Genomic DNA, 7,271 nt, shown 5'->3' on the forward strand with positions numbered 1-7,271 from the left:
TCCCAGCTACTTGGGAGGCTGAGGCAGGAGAAATGCTTGAACCCAGGAGGCAGAGGTTGCAGCGAGCCGAGACAGTGCCACTGCCTGGGCGACAAGAGTGGGACTCCATCTCAAAAAAAAAAAAAAGTTCCCAGAAGCAGGACCATGCAGGGCAGGTACCAGGGTGTTCATGGAAGGGGCTGTCGGGGGAGAATCTGCCTGTATCCTGTGGCACCGGAGTGCCCAGCAGGCTCTGCTCTCTGCCCAGCATCCAAGGCCTGTGGCCTTAAACTCATTTTGGAGAGGCTTCCCACCAGCAGCTGAGCCTGACCGTACTTGGGTGGAATCCCCACCTCAGAATTCTGTCTCCTTTTCAGAAAGTGACAGTTTTGTACAGTTCTGCCTTTTTGTAAAGTGTAGGCAATTATAATGGTGATACCGGCATACACAGTTTGAGTGGCCCCTCTCTCCCTCTCTCCCAAGCTCCATGATGAACATTTCTAGGCCCTTTGTGGGCCTCCTCACCACTCTCCATGGAGGAGGGCAAGCTGGGGTTCGTCTTGCCAGGCTCAGCTCAGTTCCCCTCCCTGGGGTCTGCCCTGGCTTTGCTCTCCTCAGGTGCCTGCCCACAGCTCAGTGATTCAGCCTCCCAGAACAGGTCTTCCTTCCCCTCTCGGCCTTCCTGGGTAGACCATGGACTCCTGGGACATACGGAGTGAGTCTTGTATACGTTGGTGTCTCTGGAACCCAGAACAGAGTTAGATGGAGAGTCGAACAAATAGCCTTGAGCCGACCTAGTGCTTTTATTTTTTTGTCCAAGATTCCTTGCTCCAAGAAGCTGTTGTAAGGAAGGAGCCAGGCTCCCTCTGTCCCACTGCGCCCTGGCTAACTCACGGAATTCGTCTCTCCGTCATCACTGGTTTGTGACCTGGGTGTTGGTCAAATCCATCCCGTCTGCCCTAACAGCGGTCTCCACACTCCGTGCAAAGATAAGGTTCTCATACAAGGTCTTTCTAGAAGGGGACAGTGCTGGGAAACATTTGCTTCCGAGGTAGCCTGTTAGGAGGGAAGTTAAGGAAACCGAATATGACAGAATGAAAGCTGACCTGCCTCTGGGAATGCTGATTTCTTGCACTTCATGCCTTCCCACTTGATAGGGTTGGTCCCTGAAGGAGGCACTAGCAAGCACTGCTGGGACGAGGCTTCATATTCGAGTGGTCAGAATCCCAGCACAGCGCCAAGAGAACACAGCCCCAGCTCCCCCACTTTTTATAAACAAACTTGTAAACGGCCCTCATCTTCGGGGTGATGCTGCCAGCCCAAACCAGACTTTCCGACTCACTTCGAAACCACGTCGCTGCCAACTTTCCAGCTTAAAAAGAGGGAAACTTCATAAAAGGCTCCATTTCCATTTGGCCTGTGGGGGAGGATGGAATACATGGTGAGTCGGAAGCTATGAACAAAACAAGTTTATAAAAATTCCAAATAAAGAGGCGCCTCCAGTGAAATTAGCCAGACGAAAGTTGACAAAGCTGACGGCCCCGCGTGGGCTGCGGTAATGGGGCGACGTGGGAGGAGGGCTCTGCTGAGATGGCAGGAGAAACGTGGGGAGACACACGCGGGAGGGGGCAGCTCTCAGCGCCGTCAAAGAACAGATCCTCCAAGCGAATGATTTAAGGATTTAAATAAGAGAGTCAAGTATTTTTTTGTTTTGTTTTGTTTTGTTTTTTTGAGACAGGGTCTCACTCTGTTGCCCAGGCTGGAGCACAGTGGTGTGATCATGACTCACTGCAGCCTTGACCCCCTGGACTCAAGCAATCCTCCTGCCTTGACCTCCTGAGTAGTCAGCACTACAGGCAGGTGCCATCATGCCCAGCTAATTTTTGTATTTTTTGTGGAGATGAGGTCTGGAAATGTTGCCCAGGCTGGACTCAAACTCCTGGCTTCAAGCGATCCTCCCACCTTAGCCTCCCAATGTTGGGATTACAGGCATGAGCCACTGTGCCTGACCAAGAGTCAAACATTTTAAGCGCTAGACAGGACCTCAGCACATCATCTTCTCCACTCCCCTGCCTCCCAGAAACTCAGAACAATGGCAAGAAAGTAGATGCAAAGGAATCATTTCTATTTTTATTTCTATGTTATCTTGTATATTATTAGAATTGTGGTCTTTTTTCTAAAGCTCTGTTAAAAGAAAAAAAAACCTTCTGAGTTCATTACATAATGTTTAGAGAATATGGTATGTATGATATCAGTTCCATGAAACTTACTGAGATTTCTTTACAGCCTAAAAATAGAGTCAATTTTTAGAAACGTTCTTCATATGCTGGAAAAGAATATGTAGTCTCCACTACCCAAGCTCCAAATCCTGGCCGCATGAAGAAGGTGTGGACCAGGGAGACTTGAGTCAGGAGTGGGGGATGGGGGAGGCCTCACTGGCTGACGCTGGTGGAGACTCTGGAGGGTGGGGGTGCCGGGAATGAAGGTGCGGCTGATGCAGGAGTACAAAGTAGGCCTGTGTGAGTGGCACCTCCCAGCACACGTGCATTTCATTACCTTTCTTATTTTAAGTGTTGAGGACTTCCAACTTCTTGTAATAAGTGTGTGAAACTTCTCTTCCAAGTTCCATCCCAAAGGAGGCACAGAGTCAGGAAGACGGCAATGTCAACATCAGGTTTAGTTGTGATCAAGTGAACTGGAGAACATACCTCAGATGTGTGGCCAAATAAGTTGCCTCCCAGGTTAGCAGTGTCCCCCAGCCCCAGGCAGGGTTGGACATCCAAAGCCCAATTAGGAGTAAGTCCAGGGTCTCCTGATTCAAAGTGAGAGGTAGAGGCCAGGTGTGGTGGCTCACACCTATAATCCCAGCACTGTGGGAGGCTGAGGCGGGCGGATCACCTGAGGTCAGGAGTTGGAGACCAGCCTGGCCAACATGGCGAAACCCCATCTCTGCTAAAAATACAAAAATTAGCCTGCCATGGTGGTTCACACCTGTAATCCCAGCTACTTGGGAGGCTGAGGCAGGAGAATTGCTTGAACCTGGGAGGCAGAGGTTGCAGTGAGCCGAGATCATGCCATTGCACTCCAGCCTGGGTGACAGAGCGAGACGCTGTCTCAAAAAAAAAAAAAAAAAAAAAGCCGGACTCGGTGGCTCATGCCTGTAATCCCAGCACTTTGGGAGGCCGAGGGGGGAGCATCACAAGGTCAGGAGATGAAGACCATACTGGTTAACACAGTGAAACCCATATCTACTAAAAATACAAAAAATTAGCCAGGCATGGTGGCATGTGCCTGTAGTCCATCTACTGGGGAGGCTGAGGCAGGAAAATTGCTTGAACCCAGGAGGCGGAGGTTGCAACGAGCCGAGATTGTGTCACTGTACTCCAGCCTGGGCAACAGAGCAAGACTCCATCTCATAAAACAAACAAAAAAAAGCCCCCCCACCCGCCACACACCCCATATACTTATTGCTTATTGTGCATCCTTTCCAAGCACATAAAACACATACAGAACATTTATAAAAACTGACCAAGTATTAGGCCATGAAGAATCTCAGTGATTGCTTTTGCAGCTTGGATTCTAAAATTGGAATGACACAGAGATGATTAGCCTGGCTGCTGTGCAAGGACGACCAGCAGGTTCATGAAACATTCCATACCTTGCACAGTCCCAGATCATTTAATTATCCACTGACGAGTGCTAAAGAAACAGTGTGAGTCAAGGCAAAAATGGGTGGCATCCAACATTGAAATTGTGATTTTCAGGCCAGGTGTGGTGGCTCACACCTGTAATCCCAACACTTTGGGAGGCCGAGGTGGGTGGATCATGAGGTCGGGAGATCGAGACCATCCTGCCTAACACAATGAAACCCCGTCTCTACTAAAAATGCAAAAAAAAAAAAAAAAAAAAATTAGCCGGGTGTGGTGGCAGGAGCCTGTAGTCCCAGCTGCTTGGGAGGCTGAGGCAGGAGAATGGCCTGAATCTGGGAGGTGGAGGTTGCAGTGAACCGAGATTGCACCACTGCACTCCAGCCTGGGCGACAGAGCGAGACTCCATCTCAAAAAAAAAAAAAAAAAGAAATTGTGATTTTCGCTACAAAAAATATCTCAGTAAATTGCATGGAATTAATAAAACATACATTTTATACTCTGCACACAGTGTAATGAATATAGAAGCTATTTTTCATGCAGATTTTTAAAACTTCCATAATCATAAAAATATACAAGAAGAAATCTAAAACGTATTGACTGTCTAAAATTGAGTAACAAAAACATCTGAAAGCTTTTTGCAGCTAAGGTGCTACTTTTAGGTAAAGCGTACTGTTTTAAATGCACATATTACAAGGAAATAATTGTTGAAAGTCTAATAAGAGAGATAATTCTCTTGCAAAAGTTATGAAGAGAAAAAGAGAAGGCATTAATAACAACATTAAGAATCAGGCTGGATGCTGGGTGTGGTGGCTCACGCCTGTAATCCCAGCACTTTCAGAGGCTGAGGCAGGTGGATCATGATGTCAGAAGTTCAAGACCATCCTGGTCAAAATGGTGAAACCCCGTCTCTATTAAAAATACAAAAATTAGCCAGGCGTGGTGGCAGGCACCTGTAATGCCAGCTACTAGGGAGGCTGAGGCAGAAGAATTGCTTGAACCTGGGCAGCAGAGGCTGCAGTGAGCCAAGATCACATCACTGCACTCTAGCCTGGGCGACAGAGTGAGACTCTGTCTCAAAAAAAAAAAAAAAAAAAAAAAAAAAAAAGAATCAGGCCAGTCACAATGGCTCACACCTGTAATCCCAGTAATCCCAGCATTTTGGGAGACTGAGGCAGGTGAATCACTTGAGGTCAGGAGTTCGAGACCAGCCAGGCCAACATGCAGAAACCCCATCTCTACTAAAAATACAAAAATTAGCCAGTTGTGGTGGCCCGCACCTGTGATCCTAGCTACTCAAGAGGCTGAGGCATGAGAATTGCTTGAACCTGAGACGTGGAGGTTGCAGTGAGCCGAGATCACGCCATTGCACTCCAGCCTTGGCGACAGAGCAAGACCCTGTCTCAAAAAAGAAAAAAGAATCAAAGGGCTCACAGGTGCATGTAAAAATATTAAAAATCGGCCTGGCACAGTGGCTCACACCTGTAATCCCAGCACTTTGGGAGGCCAAGGTGGGCGAATCACAAGGTCAGGAGTTCGAGACCAACCTGATCAGTATGATGAAACCCCCATCTCTACTAAAAATACAAAAAATTAGCCAGGCATTATGGTGGGCGCCTGTAGTCCCAGCTACTCAGGAGGTTGAGGCAGGAGAATCACTTGAACCCGGGAGGCAGAGGTTGCAGTGAGCCAAGATCACACCACTGCACTCCAGCATGGGCGACAGAGTGAGACTGTCACACACACACAAAAAAGAACCTTGATACTGAAACCAGGCAAAGATTTTATTATAAAAAAGTAGTATAGGTTAGTCCCATATGTAAGTGAATAAGCCAAAACCATAAATAAAATACTAGAAAACTGATATAATAGTGTATTGAAAATATCCAAGGAATACACGGATTTTTTTTTTTTCCAAAATTTTAAATTTAGGTGTAAGTCACATAGTATAAAACTCACCCTTTCTTTTTTTGAGACAAAGTCTCACTCTGTCACCCAGGGTGGAGTGCAGTGGCATGATCTCGGCTCACTGCAACCTCTGCCCCCTGGGTTCAAGTGATTCTCCTGCCTCAGCCTCCCAAAGTAGCTGGGATTACAGGCACCTGCCACCGTGCCTGGCTAATCTTTGTATTTTTAGTAGAGATGGGGTTTCACCATTTTGGCCAGGCTGGTCTTTAACTCCTGACCTTGTGATCCACCCGCCTCGGCCTCCCAAAGTGCTGGGATTACAGACATGAGCCACCACACCTGGCCAAAACTCAACCTTTTAACAACTGGGCACGGTGGCTCATGCCTGTAATCCCAGCACTTTGGGAGGCCAAAGCAGGCAGATCACTTGAGGCCATGAGTTCGAGACCCGGGCAGATCACTTGAGGCCATGAGTTCAAGACCCACGTGGTGAACATGGTGAAACCCCATCTCTAACTAAATACTAAAAAAATTAGCTGGGCATGGTGGCATATGCCTGTAATCCCGGCTACTTGGGAGGCTGAGGCACGAGAGTCACTTGAGCTCAGGAGCCCAGGCCTTGGAGGTTGCAGTGAACCAAGATCATGCCATTGCTCTCCAGCCTGGGTGACAGAGGGAAACTCTCTCTCAAAAAAAAAAGAAAGAAAGAAAAGTTCATCTCAATAAAATCCATTTATGATGAATACCTTCACAAATCAGTAATACAAGGGAACGTCCCTAATACTGCCCTAATGTTATAAAGGGTATATCAAAGAATCCTACAGTAAATATTGTAGGTACTAGCCAATGCAGTAAGTGGAGAAAAACAAAGATATGAAGATTCATATGTTTATTTTGCTTTAAAAGCAGAAGGCAGTCATTATTCATAGACCTCATGATTGGTTGGGAACAAAAACTTTTAAATATACTGATAAACTATTTGAATTAATAAGTGAATTTACCAAGGTTACCAAATGCAAAGTCAGGGTATAAAAATTATATTTCTAAATCCAGTCACAAAGACAAAATGAAATCTAAAGATAAGATATCATTATAATAGTTTCTTTTCTTTTCTTTTTTTTTTTTTTTGAGACAGGGACTCACTCTGTCACCCAGGCTGGTGTGCAGTGGCGTGATCTCAGCTCACTGGAACCTCCGCTTCCCAGGTTTAAGTGGTCCTCTCATCTCGGCCTCCTGAGTAGCTGGGACTGCAGGCACGCACCACCATGCCTGGATAATTTTTGTATTTTATTGTAGAGATAGGGTTTTGTCATGTTGCTAAGGCTGGTCTTGATCTCCTGAACTCAAGCAATCCTCCTGCCTCAGGCTCCCGAAGTGCTGGAATTACAGGCATGTGTCACTGCGCCCAGCCTATAATAGTTTCAAAGAAAATAAAAAACAGAGTAGGCTGGGCCCGGTGGGCTCACGCCTGTTATCCCAGCACTTCATGAGGCCAAGGCAGATGGACGGCCTGAGGCCAGGAGTTCGAAAGCAGCCTGGTCAACATGGTGTAACCCTGTCTCTATTAAAAATACAAAAATCAGCCTGGTGTGGTGGTGCACGCCTGTAATCCCAGCTACCCAGGAGGCTGAGGCAGGAGAATTGCTTGAACCCAAAGGCAGAGTTTTCAGTGAACCGAGATCACGCCACTGCACTCCAGCCTGGGCAACAGAGTAAGACTATGTCTCAAAACAAAAA

General features: G+C 47.0%; 1 non-coding gene across 1 annotated transcript; it reads left to right on the top strand.

Moving 5' to 3' along the window:
• The first annotated feature begins 3,538 nt into the window (after positions 1-3,538).
• LOC112426425 (U6 spliceosomal RNA) lies at positions 3,539-3,641 on the top strand. The gene has a single exon (XR_011617965.1). It is a non-coding gene; the product is annotated as a U6 spliceosomal RNA (small nuclear RNA).
• Positions 3,642-7,271: the final 3,630 nt, after the last annotated feature.

Source organism: Macaca nemestrina, chromosome 1 (assembly GCF_043159975.1).
Source record: "Macaca nemestrina isolate mMacNem1 chromosome 1, mMacNem.hap1, whole genome shotgun sequence".
In the NCBI taxonomy this organism is placed as follows: Eukaryota; Metazoa; Chordata; class Mammalia; order Primates; family Cercopithecidae; genus Macaca; species Macaca nemestrina.